A 16470-nucleotide genomic window follows, 5' to 3' on the forward strand; every position below is an offset into this window, starting at 1 on the left:
TAACTATTTACAATCAAATACTAAGTTCAGAATTTATGCATACATCAGCATGAATAAAGCAATAGTACTACATTAATTTACATCATACGTGTTTTTACTAATAAGAACAATCCATTAGATTTGAGAAACCCCGTGCAAATCCGCGAGTATATGCTAGTAAAAAATATATATATATGATCCTTATACATAAAATAAATTTTATGACGTTGTATATTTTTGTATTATTAAACACAATGTTTTTCTTTGTTTGAAGGTTATTTTTGACGATGGAAGGATTGTGAAGGAAACAGGATTTTTCCGGACATTTGCCATCGTTAAGTGAAACAAGAAAACAGTAACACTACGTTTCGAGATCTGCAATCTGATCTCTTCTTCAGGTAAAGAACTAACCTAATACATAATTACAAACTAGGTTAAAATAAACAAATCTTACTAAAGCGTTGTGGCACGCCTGAGTCAGGATTGATTTGTTTACTGGTTCCGGGTCCGTACCGAGAATCAATTCTTTGTTTGAAGGTTATTTTTGACGATGGAAGGATTGTGAAGGAAACAGGATTTTTCCGGACATTTGCCATCGTTAAGTGAAACAAGAAAACAGTAACACTACGTTTCGAGATCTGCAATCTGATCTCTTCTTCAGGTAAAGAACTAACCTAATACATAATTACAAACTAGGTTAAAATAAACAAATCTTACTAAAGCGTTGTGGCACGCCTGAGTCCTGACTCAGGCGTGCCACAACGCTTTAGTAAGATTTGTTTATTTTAACCTAGTTTGTAATTATGTATTAGGTTAGTTCTTTACCTGAAGAAGAGATCAGATTGCAGATCTCGAAACGTAGTGTTACTGTTTTCTTGTTTCACTTAACGATGGCAAATGTCCGGAAAAATCCTGTTTCCTTCACAATGTTTTTCTTTTCACACTTTAAAATCACCATAGCTGTTGATTTTTAACAACGTCCATCACGATTCAATACTAATAACAATAAATGAACTTCAACAGACGAACCATGCAACACATGGTAACTCTGCGAGACGGTCAGCTAAGTCTTAAATTATACTGTAGCTAATATTATGCATTGGAGTTGTCGGTAATAATTGAATCATGTTACTCTGTGTGTCTGGGTATTAAAATGTAACGTTAAGAATACAAAGTGATAGACACATTGGATCATGCAAATACTTAAGGAGTATAAAACAATTTATTTGATGAGAGCTTCATCAAATATGCATTATTTGATTAAAAAAACTCTATATTTTAATTGTTTAGACAGTTATACAGCAAACAAAATCACAGTAATAAAACATGAAGTTAGATGTAGGAGCTGAATATGTTATTGGCTGTTATTTTATTAATCAATAATCTTGAAGGAATTACGCAAGCCTTCTCTCTTATAACTAAGACCTTCAATTTAACATTCAAGTTATTAATTAATTCCATTCTTAGTTAAATTTATTAATTTAACGTCTGAACTATTTCGACCTTGTTAAATCGTTGTAAACAATCTTGAGCCATTTTAATAGCAGAATAAAATTATATGTAAATCATCCTATCATATTTTTTTATATGATATAATAATATTGTTATATTGCATTTCAATATAACAAGCAACATAAAACATATGTTTTAAATGGTTTCCTACGACATAATTACTTAAGTATAGCTCCCATTTTATTGGTTCAAACTATTGCTCATTTAAAACATATGCTATTTCTATAATAAACGGATTAAAAATTTACTACTACTGAAACTATACCATTTAAATTTTAAATATTTACAAGAGCTAAAATAATTACAAGATTTTTTAGATAAATTAGAGAAGCTTGTATCACGTAGACCAATGTGTAAGATTATATTCTGAAATTGAAACAATAACAGAGTAATTTCTGGTAATTTAAATGTTATATTTAAGGGTTACCATTAAGGTCGTCGTTATATTCCATAAAATTCTTACTCATATGTTGGTTTATCAGAATCCATTTCGGTATTCACTGCAGAAGCGTTCTGGAACGAAATGTTACGTAAATGCCTGCTCTTCCAAATGTACGTGCATCTACTATTCTCACGTTTACAAGCATTTTTATATTTCATCGCTCTCTCAATTCCATAGTTATTTTAAATCGGCATATTACGTTTCCATAACACCCAGACCTTCATTTATAACCTAACTTTCTGAGCAAGAATAAAGTTTTCTAATTTTTTGCTATTAATATTACAATGAACTCAAATAAAAAAAAAATTGTTGGTAACCAAATATGTAAGTGAAAGTCTCCTCCGACTGTTTTTAAATCATAAAATTTATGCTTGAAAGCAATGCAAATTAATTAACGCAAATCGTTGTTCCCAAAATTTCCGCTGTATTAACGAGATTTCTTATTAGAATTTATCACTACAAACAAGCCTCATGTCTACAATTTGACTTGTCAAATATATGCCACAACGTGTTTGTATAGGCTGTGTACAACCCAATTATAAGATACTAATAATAAGGGGTTTTCACACCTTCCGAACTATTTCGAACTAAACCCCTCCCCCTAATACGGGAATCAATTTCAAGAAATAGGTAAAATATTGCATGTAGTTACACAACATTGCAGTTACAACAGGATTAAAATACAGTACTTTCATATAAACACATGACATGACCAAACTAAAAGTTTTCCTTATCCTCTTATTGTAACCATTATAGTGCTTTTTGGGGGGCCCTATATATGCTGAATTTTCTCGATATCCTAGAAGAGTGTTTCTTCACTGCTATAAATGATGTCAACCACTACGTTGATGTGGAACTGCGATATGTCTCCTAACATCATTTAAGGAAATACATTATGACTCATGCTTATTAGGATAAAGTCTTATCATTGCGAGATGTGAAGGAAATAGGATTTTTCCGGACATTTGCCATCGTTCAGTGAAACAAGAAATCAGAAACACTACTTTTCGAGATCTGCAATCTGACCTCTTCTTCAGGTAAAGAACTAACCTAATACATAATTACAAACTAGTTTAAAATAAACAAATCTTACCAAAGCGTTGTGGCACGCCTAAGTCAGGAATCACAACCACCATGTTGTTTGTCAACTTCACTAACTCTATAAACATGCACTTAATAAAAAAACACTACACAACACTAATCATTAAAACTTAACTACGGAATACAGGTCACAATACGTCTTCATTCGTCTACTAACCTAATACATAATATTACAAACTAGGTTAAAATAAACAAATCTTACCAAAGCGTTGTGGCACGCCTAAGTCAGGAATCACAACCACCATGTTGTTTGTCAACTTCACTAACTCTATAAACATGCACTTAATAAAAAAACACTACACAACACTAATCATTAAAACTTAACTACGGAATACAGGTCACAATACGTCTTCATTCGTCTACTAACCCTAACGATGGCATATGTCCGGAAAAAAACTGTTTCCTTCACAATTCTTCCATCGTCAAAAATAACCTTCAGACAAAGACATTGCAAGATGAACGAGACAGTGAAAGAAAACTACTGACATGTACTGCGAATTTACTAAGGTTTATTTATGGTCAATGAACGATTACCGCTTACTCAGATATATTTTATTATTAGAATAATAGCCATTCTCTCTGATCTAGGTCCACTGGATTCTTTCAGGGGCCCATTTAAACATATTAAAAACCTAACTGTTATTGTTATTTTCATCCTGGAGATTGTTACCTTTGTAAACAAGAAAAATCTGACAGGAGGAGCAGGCATACACTAGTATCAGACTAAGAAAGTCAACAACCATTTCATTTTTATCCAACGCCTAGGTATGTAAGACAAACAACCATCACAAATTGGTGCCAAATACTGGAATATCCTTTCTGGTGGAATCAAATCTCATCACTTCCACCAGTAATTCCACAGAGGAAGATACCAATGGTTTTTGAACCTGCCATACTACAGTCTGGAGGAACATGGCTACTATGTAATTCGGTCTTTGACACTGTAAATTAATTTTATGGATATAACATTTAAATATTTTATTACCTAATGAGTAGGCAAAAGATATTTAGGTTAAACTGACTCATCTCTTTTCTCAATGAATATGTGAATAAAGATTTATGACTATGACTAAGATATATAACTTAATTTAGTAATGGTATTTCAATTCAAATAAAATAGGACTGGAAGAAACACCTAAAATATTGCAGTCAGACGAGTTGAAACTAAAACAATACAGGTTTAAGTTATCAATCGAACGACGGGTTAAAATAACATAAAATACCTAATATTGTAATTGGAAGTACCTCTTATCATGAACAATTAGCGTTAGAGGGTAAGTTGACAGGCTTGTTTGCTTTATTTAAAGTATTAACATAAAGATTTCATGTACGTTTTATATTGACTTCTACGTAATTAAGAGAAAACAAAACTTTCATTGAATTGTACTGTACATCTGTTATGATGGTGACGCTTGGTTTTATATTGGATATTAATATACTGCAGGAACAAAACATTTCAATGTCAGGCCGTTGATACATTGTGGATTTCCTATACAATAGCACAACGCATGATGTGTTAAAAGTTTGTCTCAATCGAGTGTGTAGGAGAAAGGATTAATATGTTACTGTCAGTACTTAAATACAAACTTTTACAGGTGTAGACTCTATATTGTAAGTGATGTAATTGGTATCTAAAGAGAATTTTTCAGTAAAAAAAATTATCAAAATATAATTCATACTTTGTCAAATTATTGAAAGAAGTAAATTGTTTTATTATAAAACAAAAAATAATTCAAAAATTGTTAGAATATTAAACACTTAGTCCCTTATAAAACCAAATTTTAAGGGTAGATAATTTTATTCAACTTAAAATATTTGCTATGAAACCCTAGTCATAATAAAATAATAGTAAGATTCCATAATCAAAAGTGATCGAATATGTGGAACGTATAAAATATTATAGTTGGCTTATTCAATAAAATGTATCTTGAAGCGATAAAAGAGCAATTTGAATTATTAAATAAACAATAAATAATAACTTATGCATACTATTATGATTACATGATTGTTAACGTAAGAGTATTAATCGTACTCAAGGAAGCTTGTGGATTGAATAAATTGGCTACATAATAAAATAATGAAAAACATTTGAAAATGTCTACATTGGCATGCACGTTTAATTTGATTTTGCCAGCATAAAATTGAAAGTTCGTGTGATAGTTTAAGTCTTAAGGTAAGTTTATTCTTGACTTATCGTGCGGCTAGACAGACAGATATATGGACAGAATTTAATTTTTCTAAGCCCTTTGACTTATATTTCCTTCACTGCTATTCAGCCTATAAAAGACTGCATGTTTAAATGATAAAATTTATTTAAGTATTTTTGATTAGAATTAGATTTAACAGTCTACAGGCTGATATAAAATGTAATTCTTTACAAGAAATTGTAATCTTACTTTTTATTTTATATTTTATTAAAGAGAGGTAAGGATTAGCGTAGAGGATAAATACTTTCAAGACAGTAACCAGTCAACAAAAAAAGTCAAAATACATCAGAATTCGTTTTATTGTCATAAAAATAAAATTCTTTTAAATTAAAACATTAGCAAAATATGACTATTCTTGTAATAATTATGTTTTATCTCGACGTCTTCTTCTGTTGTTTACACATTTTTGTGGGTCCCTTATCCATAATTAACATAAGCCAGTAATAGTCATGATAATTAACATAGGAATTACTGAATCAATTACTATGAAATCTATGTATGAAAATTGTTTACTCTACGTTACATTAAAGCTATATTTTACACCAACAGTAATATACACCAGATCGTTACTTTAATTTACGGATATGAAGCTAAGGAACTAATGAACATTTTATCACGTATCACGGACATCAAATTTCACCTAGTATAGTTTCAATTAAGTACCAGTGCTGTTTTAAGTTCTTTAAATTTTAATATCAGGTAAATATAGAAAATGCTAACATTATGTGACTTAGTTTCAACTCTTATTTCATATTTTCCTTAATAATACAAAGTAATTAATCAGTTTAATTTATGAGTAGGTTTTAAAAACAAATAATTACAAATAGGTATATAAAAATAAAGAAAAATGAGTGAATTTTTGTCTCATAATTAAAACTAAATCAAATATTGTTTTCAATCATATGTGTAACATTTTTGGTAGACATATAATAGTAGTACTCGTATTCCACACTACGCGTCATATCAGGATTTGAGTGTCATGGTATTCAAACAACATTTCAAGTATATAGCCATATTTTACTAAATGAGGTGTTAAAATGTCATATAAGTGTACTAAATGTTTCACTATAGCCCTTATTCTACTATTCTCTCCTTGCTATCATGGGTACCTATAAGAAAAATAAAAGAAATAATCTTAACGCTTCCTATTGCCAAAAAGATTCTTTATGTAGTCTGTGTAATTGTTACTGAAACAGAATATAATTATATATATATATATATATATATATATATATATATATATATATATATATATATATAAAACCATTCAATTTTAACAAAGCACAGTATTGCTTATTACGGAGTTGGAAAGTTGATAACCAAACTAATATATTTAAATTATATCGGAATTACTGGTCATATGATATATTGCGGTTACATATTTTAACTACTTAAAAAAACATTTACACCTGGAGTCACTTTAATAAAATCAATTACCTAATTGTGAAATGTTAGAATTTTAGAAATTTACCTATATTGGTCCTTATATTTTAAAGCCTTAAAAACTTTTAAATTTATTTAAGCAGCAAATAGATGTGTTCAATACTATAGTTCAATACTGGTGAGTTTAATTCCCTAATTGACAGAGTTTGTTGATTTACTATATTTCGGAGTGTAAAATGTTGCTTCAGTTTATGACAGATCTCTAAACGTCGCAATGCTAACATATATTCAGTGAAGTATTCAGCATTTGAAGTGGTGGATAATAAGTAGTTGACTTATATAACATGTTTTCTCATTTCCCTATATGAGAAATTGTAAATTACTTGGGAGGCCTACGTTACACTCCAAAAAAACTAAATATGGCACGGATAGCAATGATACTGTTTTTTAAATTTTATTTGTGATACAAAATAAGAATGTATTACGAATGTAATGACATGCGTGTATAAATTCCGTTGAAGATTATCGGTATTGAGAACTCATACTTCAGTGTGAGGCATATTTTATATTGTTATTTTGCAAGATAAGTAACAATGTTGCAAGGATTTAAGAGAGGAAAGTTAAATTCACTCAACATAGATAACGAAATTGGCTATAAAAACCTTTGTTTATAGTTTTCAACGATTATGCATACATAAATTGTAAGATTTTTACCATATCCTATTTATGTTTATAACCATCTAATCTACAGATCAGATGGTGTATCGAACAGACTAATAGAAAAGTCAGACTACACAAGACCAAAGTATCCATCTTCTAGAAGCGAGACAAAGGTCAAAGGTGAATTACTCAGCTGTTATTACTAGCCTCTGTGATCCAGAGTACAAACTCTGTACAAACAATACACTTTCCAGAGTCATGAAAGCTTTCAGTATGATTACAGCAACATATTTTCAACGATATCTGTTTTTAATGCAATTGAATATTGTAAGTTAAAAATCTGTATAATCTTTTAAAATAATGGTTTAATTATAAATACATAAATATGCCTTTAAATAGTAATTTTCCTAAAGTATAAACGAGAAACCTAAGTATGTTGTTTGTCAGTTAACGAAATATCGCACTCTCTAAGACTGGCTAATACCTCCGGGGGATTAAACGGAGCTGTTATCTCTGATTCTGAAAACATCACCACAAACACACACACACACACACCATTATTCTGTGTTTTATTACGAAAGAAATCCATTTCAACGCTATTAAAGTATATCTCCCACGTGGGTATACACGACATTGTGGCGCACTGCGTAAATGAAAGTATTACGAAACACCAATACTGTTACATCCAGTATAAAAGAGATAAAAATGTCAGGACTGCTTTAATATTAATAATACATTATATAGAATATACAATATTATCAATAATATAAAATTTTGGACATAAAGAGGAACGAGTTTTATGTTTTAAGTGCGTAACCTATATAAAGGTTACAAAATAAAAGGAAAATCTAGCTTCGAGTTTTGAACGCAATATATTATCCAATTCTTCACCTAAATAAACTCGTCGAATTGATTCTTTAAATAATTAAAATATAGTTTTCCAATCGGCGTGCTTTTCACTGGATCAAGAGCCGAAAGGATCTGGCGCTTTATTGATTTGGTCTTAATGGCCCTGGAATAAAGTATAATATCTCATTCAATAAAGAACTAGAAAAAATAACCACGCCTATATTGATCTAATATAAGATAATTGAAGTACCTAAGTATTTAGATCACACTGATTGGTATTTTAGTGTCTCATATTAATAGGCTAGCATTACTGAAACAACTGGAGTAAATAATCTTTTATAATTATTGAGACTGTACTGGGAATTCACAATATACAGTGATATACCTTAATAACCTATCCAAACATTTTTCGTCGCTCCTCATAAAAATGTAGATTTAGAAGTGTACCATAACATAAGTCAGTAATCTTAGTAAGAAGAGTACTTTCCATAGTTAGTTACAGTGTACAAACCTAAATATATAATATCTGGCATACAAACGTTCTCCCAAACAGCGCTTTTGTATTTAACTATTCAGTTACCTTGCATAATCTTGGAAGCTTACTTTTTAATAAGCAAGAAGGAACTTTCTTAATATAATTAGAAATTTTCTAACTGCAGCACAGTAACCTACTTAAGTTATCAAAAGTATGCTCATAGAATAACAAAGTTGTTTAATAACAGTAAGCGTTTTCTCACGTTAACCTACAATTTATTATCTAATATGAAAATTGTCAGTGGCGATACATTATGATAGAACAAAATATTTTAGTCAAATAAAATATCAAGGTGGTAATCGATATTTTAATTCCTTATTTTTAAAAAATAGTTAAAAAATACCAAAATAATTAGGTAGCTAATTTCTTGTAACTTAGAGCAAATATTGTTTATCTTTGTTAGCCTTGAGGTAAGTAAAATAAAATGTCATTGCGGTATATGGTGACTCAGAAGGAAAATTTAGTTTAAAGACTAAAACCATACGTATTTGTAGTTGATTATACTTTTCAAGGGGCCTGAGCTTCAGTATTGTGAAAATTTTGTATAATATACTTTGTATAAAAATTATTGATTCGGTAATTTAAATATTTTCTGAACTTTATACTAAGAATGAATTTGCGCTTGTAGGTGTAAAGTGAAACTACTCTATTTATATTTACGTTATTATTCATTTTTTGAAACAACTGAAAAAACGGTTGAGTTTGTCTGTGAAATTACATTTTATATATATTTATACAGGTAACGTTAAGTTTTTTCAATGTTATATCAATCGAATTAGATAGCTACGATATGATTAAGTGAATAATATATGAAACTAGAGACAGTTGATAATTTGATTAAAGTTAACAATTTGTATTCTTGTAAGGAAATGTTAACGGTATTAAAGATTAATAACATACCACGTATTAGGTCATGCTGACCGACTTAAACTACTATAAAGGTTCTCCGAAACACACACTTATAATATAGACATTTACTTACGTTAGTAAGGATTTACAATTTTCTCCATTTATATGTTATATTTACGAGTTTCTCACTTTGGCAATATGTAGATTAATAAACTAGGGCATTTGGATAAAAAAAATTATTATTATTAGTTGGCAGTAAGAAGGACACAATGAAATGTTTTAAAGTAGTAAGAATTAATAGAGTCATAGAAAAAACATTTAATGTTTTATTGGTTTAAACGGTAGTCTACGGACTCAAACTTGAGATAATGAAGGTAAGCTATTTGTAAAATTGCAAAGCACGCCGTATACCAATGATAAGATATTTTGTGACACAAAGCCTGAAATATACAATTTCTTTCAACCATTATCGTATACAATGCTGTGTGAATATTCTTTTAACTACATTTTGCATGTGTATGAAACACCTTTACAAAAAGGATTTGACTGTTTTTATCTAACCTAGCAAATAGCTTCTTCCTTTTAGTTCCGTATATATGGAACCTTAATAATAGGGAAAAGAAAGCGAATAAATATAAAAGCAATTTGAGAATACAAACAAGCATAGGACATCTGGTTTAATAAGCAAGGAGCAACTGTTTCTTGATATTTATTTTTTACATATAAATGTTTATTCTGATGCAAGTAATATTCTTTATTCCAACGGCTACGATTTAATATAAATACTGAAACTTTATAGTTATCCAAACATGTTTAAAACCTGTTTATGTTAATATTACAAACTGAAAACACCAGGGCTCTCAATTAGTAATTTCCAGTGTTTTTAAACTAAACAGCGCCCACAGAAGACAGTTAGATGCAAACCACAGACGCCAATAGGATCCGGTGGCCCCTGAGACGCTTAAAAGAACCTGTCAACAGCAGCAATCGCTTTGTACTGAATTCATTGAAGGGCTCAAAGCTCTGTCCATTTCCTCACAAAAATTTAATTTGGAAGCTAATAATTCTACCGTCTGATATAAGCTATGTAACTCTGGTTGTAGGCATAAATAGTACACGTATTCCTCCTGACTTACAATATATAAATTTCCATAATTCAAAAATTTTACTCATTCGCTGTGAATATCTTTAGAGAAATAATAACGTAAAATAAAGCCCAGAAAACATTATACGCGAATTATGATGTCTTCTAGGTTCGAAAGAAATGTGAAAATTTATGTATAAGGTTTATATGTATAGTCTATTTATAACATTTTTGAAATGTGTGCTGTTATAACAGCCAGCAGTTGTCACGCAGTAGTCAGTGACAGCTCACTGTTGATTGCGGTGGTGGTAGACAGTCTCCCCCTGTTTTTATCTAATTATACACAGCAAACATGTTTACATAATTTATAAACATATAATATATATTACAAAAAATGTATATTAATAAATAAAAATTTGTGTTTCTTATGTTATGCAATAATACAAGATTCCTTTTAGGTTTGAAAAAATTATAGTGAAAATAAATATTATACCCATACAATTGAAAGACATATTTAAAGTTTAGAGCCTTAATGCCAGTGCATAAACCTTTCCTGCATAATAATAATAATAATAAAAGTAAAAATTTTAAGTAACCATTAAAACTCCATTGTGTATCATCGTTCATATTGTATAATATTCAGTTAGGATTATTGAAAAGTTTACATGAATAGTATACACTCACGATAATATACGGATATATTAAACTAAAACTATATTGTGTAATGAAGTATTACACAAAATAATTTAATTAATTTTGCGTTACTTATGCAAAAAGTAATGGATGTTACGATGACTAAAAAACAGGAGGAGCTTACTAATTAGAACTGACAATACGCTAACAATGGAACCAACACGGACAATATATTTCACAGTGTTACACTGGGTTCCAAACAATAACGTGAGTGTAAGTTGTGAGGACTCACGTGTGCTCATGGAGAACTCCACGAAGTGTCAGATATACCATACTTATAATCCTTTGAAATTCGAGTCTGGATAATGATATAATCGGCATTTGCTTAAATCGATGATTTCCAATCCAGAAATATTACACATCTGTTGTGTTAAACTAATTGGATTAGTTAGCTAATTTTCCATGATCTATTTAACACTTTTAGCACTAAAATTTGGTCTTCATAATAGCCCAAGGCTAATTCATCGCCTTGATGTCAAGAGCAAATATTAAAGTATACATATGTTGATATTATTTTTCAAGTTTACAATCAAAATAATATATTGTGTGTGATTACAAAATAGACACGAATGCTTAATGTAAGAAATGCATTCTTTTATAAATGTAGCAATTGTGTAATAAGAACGCTAGTCATGTTAATAATATTATAATTTGTGTTCTTCTCACGTAGTTATTTGCACTTTGTAAGCTGAGTACTAAACTCCTTCAATGCATGCTTAATGAGGTATTACAGGTTTAAATTGAGATAGTTTGTCTTTAGTGTGCATACGTTACAGCTCGTACTTTGATTATCACAATCATGTGAAGACTTAGTTGCAACATTTTGCTTCTCCTTAACTTTATACTTTTAGACATTTCGTTAGAATCTCAAACGATCTTATGAGTTGTTTAAAGTGATTCATTGTTCTCTGAGACGATTTATTCAAGCTATGCTTTTCACTTGACAACTTTTAGTTTTATTATATATTCTTGTTACTATATTCTTATAGCTTTATAGGTCGGTTATTCCAGTCAAGTCAATGAGCAAAGTTGCATAGTTGTATTACACAAGATCTAATTAAATCTGCAAACACAGTACGCCTGTACATATTAAACTACATTTTGGGTTGTATAATGAAACACGAGGTTCATATTAATTAGTTTTGTCCCAAAACTCACACAATACCCTCTATACATTACTACAAACTCTGTCGGTGGTGGTATTACGATAATGGTGTAGTCAAATATTTTTACTTCCTATTTTGTTAACTGAGTGATTTCCCTTCCTCATTCTCATAATTAGCGAATTATGAAGTTTAATTAATATATTAGCGTTACTGCCAGTTATAATGAGTTTAACTTTTTGGGATTCAGTATTTATTGAAATTAAATTAGGCTATTGCCACATATACAAATTTTAATGAATGTAAACAGAAGTCATTCGACAGGTGTTTGGTCTTCCGATCATATTTTAGTTTAGTTATATTTAAACACATATGTGAAAGAAACGGCCAAATACAAAATTATTGAATCGTAAAAAGTGAGCGCTCTGTGGTGGAATGGTAGCACATTCACCCGGCAAGTGAGAGATCTGGGTTCGAGTCCCGGCGGAGCAAGTACTTTTTGCGATTCAATATTTATTGAAATTAATAATAATTATTATAACCTTAGTTTGCCTGGACCATGGAATTCCGGTAAACTTTGTTGAAGCCAATCATTCAGTTTTGGTTGACGAAATATGTATATATTTCTTTGCCGTATAACTTTTTATAACCTGTAGGTAATAAAATGAGCTATAGACCTTAATTACTTATAGATTCTCAGCGAAGCTTGACCAACGACCTACGAGTATATTGCCCATGTTAGTTAACATTATCAAGTAATAACAGAACATAATATTTACGTATTTTTAATACAATTAGTAACAAAAGTTTTTACAAGTATTTGGTTATTCAGCATAGTAATGTTCTAAATATGCTGTATACTATCAATAATAATAACTTGTGATTGTTAAGTTTGGATCAAGTTAATTTTCCTCTCAGTGCAGTGTCTAGATCCTGGCGGTGACACAAACATCATTGTTTCAACAAGTGAACAGTATTGAGTAAAATACAGTGTTTCTGGGACGATCTTTACCTAAGCACGGTGGAGCTAGTAAAATTTCTACAAATAACGTGGGTAAGGTTGGAAGTGTTGATTTAACGGGTAGAATAATATGTAAGCACCAGACCTGTGGACTGGAGTTTAACTCAGTATTCACGATGAACCAACCCTCCTTAATATAGGTGCGTTATGTCTTTAATAATAACTATGAGTAAAAAACTTGTATGGTACTAATTATGTGAATGAGTACATCCCATCAGGACCTCATTTTTATATGAAAAAACAATTATTAACTAAAAATAGTAAAATTTTCTAAATAAATATTTAACGAGGAAACATACTGTTCACCTGTAGAGCGGAATAGAGAACACCCTTGTCAAGAAGGACCAGTCTATGAGTAGGGAAACCATGACTCCAGTGCCACCTGATGTACAAAATATTAATAAAATAACCGAGAGTCAGATAAATTGTACACATATAAATAGCTATGCCTTATCTTGACGATTTAACGTAACTATTATTAAACGTTAAATATATCAATAATAAATTTCTTATTCACGGTTAAAATTATGATGTGTTAATGTTATTATTATTTCAATAATGTATTATATTATTATTAAACTCGCTCGTTTTCTTAATATTATATCTTGTTATCACTATATATCATTAATTGTAACATTAATAACATGATATATTTATATTGAAATAACGCAACATTTTTAATATTGCGTTAACTGTTATTGGTAGTTCTTGTAGTAAACAGGATTTAGTATACATATATAAACTTAACTGTGTTTACGAAATACTTGTTATAGTTTATAGATAAAAGAATACCACAAAGTTGTTAATGAGGATTATACCAAACATAGGGTTAGGTTTGAAAATAAAGCTAAAAATATAAATGGACATAACTCTTTACAGACTAGGAGAAGTTTTATTTAAAGAAAAACCTTCAAATACCAGGACTGGAGTTTTCTCTGTAAGTAGTTACTTCTCCGGTTTCAGGTTACAGTTATAACGAGTTTGTAACAATTTAGTCGCCAGGATTCCAACTTACCTTCCTTTTTTAAATCGCAATTAAACCTGTACAACCTTGCATGCATGTCCAATGTCTATGTACACTTACAAATACTGTGATAACTTTTTAGTTACAAACAAATTATGTTCTAACTTAAGAAATCAGATCACTGAACATAACTCCGTTCTGTTTCATTCTTATTGTCTCAAGACATAGTTTTATAACTGTGTTTGGTATGAAAAAAAGGAAATTTAAAAACTTTGGTAGGTTATCATTCCTGTTTGAATGTAATAAATAAACTAATAAACATTTATTACAATAGCAAAATTTGGAAACATTACAATCACATTTAGTATTGTCCTGCTTATATTTATGTATCATGTGTGTAGCATTTGAAACATAGACAATTTAAAATTTCAATTCTAAATATTAATGGGAGATAATATATTCGAAAATATGTTTTAGTTTATTTAACGATGTCAAAATACAGGTAGAATAAACAAAGTAATGTCTCAAGAAAAGATCTGCAGTTGTAGGAATGGTACAGTAAGACGGCAGGTTTTTCTAACAGTTAGCTTTGATAAAGGGATTACAATAGGGGTATTTTGAAGATTAAAATTATTAATTGTTCTCTCTGCCCTTGTGATTGGATCGTTGGAGGCCAATAAAAGACCCATTATTCCTAATTCATGGTGTTTTTAACAATGCAATATTTAGTAGGCAACATTTTACCGAAGATGGTATTTACCGATAAATGATTGTAGAACAGTAAAATTAATATTAAAATGTTGCATAATTTATTGATTACATAAGTTCTGAATAGTATAATTTTTTAATTATACATTTTGAATTGTCATGATAAAAAATATAGTCATACTATCTACAAAATATACGCAATTCATACGACACTCATTATAAATATACAATATACGAGGCACTTAAGGCACACAAATTATTGACAATGTTGGAGAATCATATATACAGCAGATTATAGTAAACACTGTTACTAATTTTCTAAGAACAATGTTTGGTGCTTCTAGAATGTATGAAGTTCTGCGTCAGTTGTTTTGTAATATTCTATACAATATTTATGGCTTATAAAATGTAACGAATTGAAATGACGAATTGTGAATATTCCAGAACCAATTTTTCTGACTTTATGTAAATATTGTTATTCCTGATTTTTTAAATTAATTTATATATTTTTAAATAAACAAATTATTATATACAGAAAAAGCAATAGCTTTAAAATCAACAACATAAATTAAATAAATTCTAATGATACTTCCTATAGAAAAATATTTAAACTGCTTTTTTTATACAAGTTATAGTGTAAAGTTAAAGTTCATTAAACGGAGTTATATGGCATATAAGATAGAAATGAGAAAAGTTTGTTACTTTTTAAACAGGCGTTTTAAACATTGTGGTTTTTTAGCTCGGGAAGTCCGAATTAAATTTGTACAAATAAATAAATCTGGTACATAATGTACATGTCTAAGGCACTCAAATATCTCAAGTTAGGGACCTTATTTAACGATGTTTTAACTGCTTGACTCTAAGAGTAATCTATCTTTAATTTATCTACAATATGGCGGTTACAATTGTCAACTTGGATCACGTTGTCTTCCCTTGAACATTGAGATAAAACAACCACATGTTAACAGATATTTATTTTCCTAAACTAATTATTGTTTACAAGGTAAAATACAATGTTAAGTAAGTGGTTTAGATAAATTAAAGTATTTTAAACAAAATAAACATTAACAATAAAATATTTTACGTGATTCATTTAGCATAATGTATTATTTAATAGAGACGACAAACATTCAGTCATGAAACTTTATGAGATAATTTTGACGTGGTTTAGTAAAGTATCATTCAATTGTATCTAAGGTGCGTTGTTCTTTACTATGCTGTGCCCTTATACTTGGGAAATCACATTTAGCAAACGCAACAGTCTCGCTATCTCGCTCTGTCTGAAACACGTAGCCGTTCCTACAATGACTAGACTGTTTTTAAAACAACTTTTCTTTACAATTCAATTAAAATCAATTTTAAGAATCAAATATTGAAGAT

The sequence above is a fragment of the Homalodisca vitripennis genome, chromosome 8 (genome assembly GCF_021130785.1).
Source record: "Homalodisca vitripennis isolate AUS2020 chromosome 8, UT_GWSS_2.1, whole genome shotgun sequence".
NCBI classification, from domain to species: domain Eukaryota; kingdom Metazoa; phylum Arthropoda; class Insecta; order Hemiptera; family Cicadellidae; genus Homalodisca; species Homalodisca vitripennis.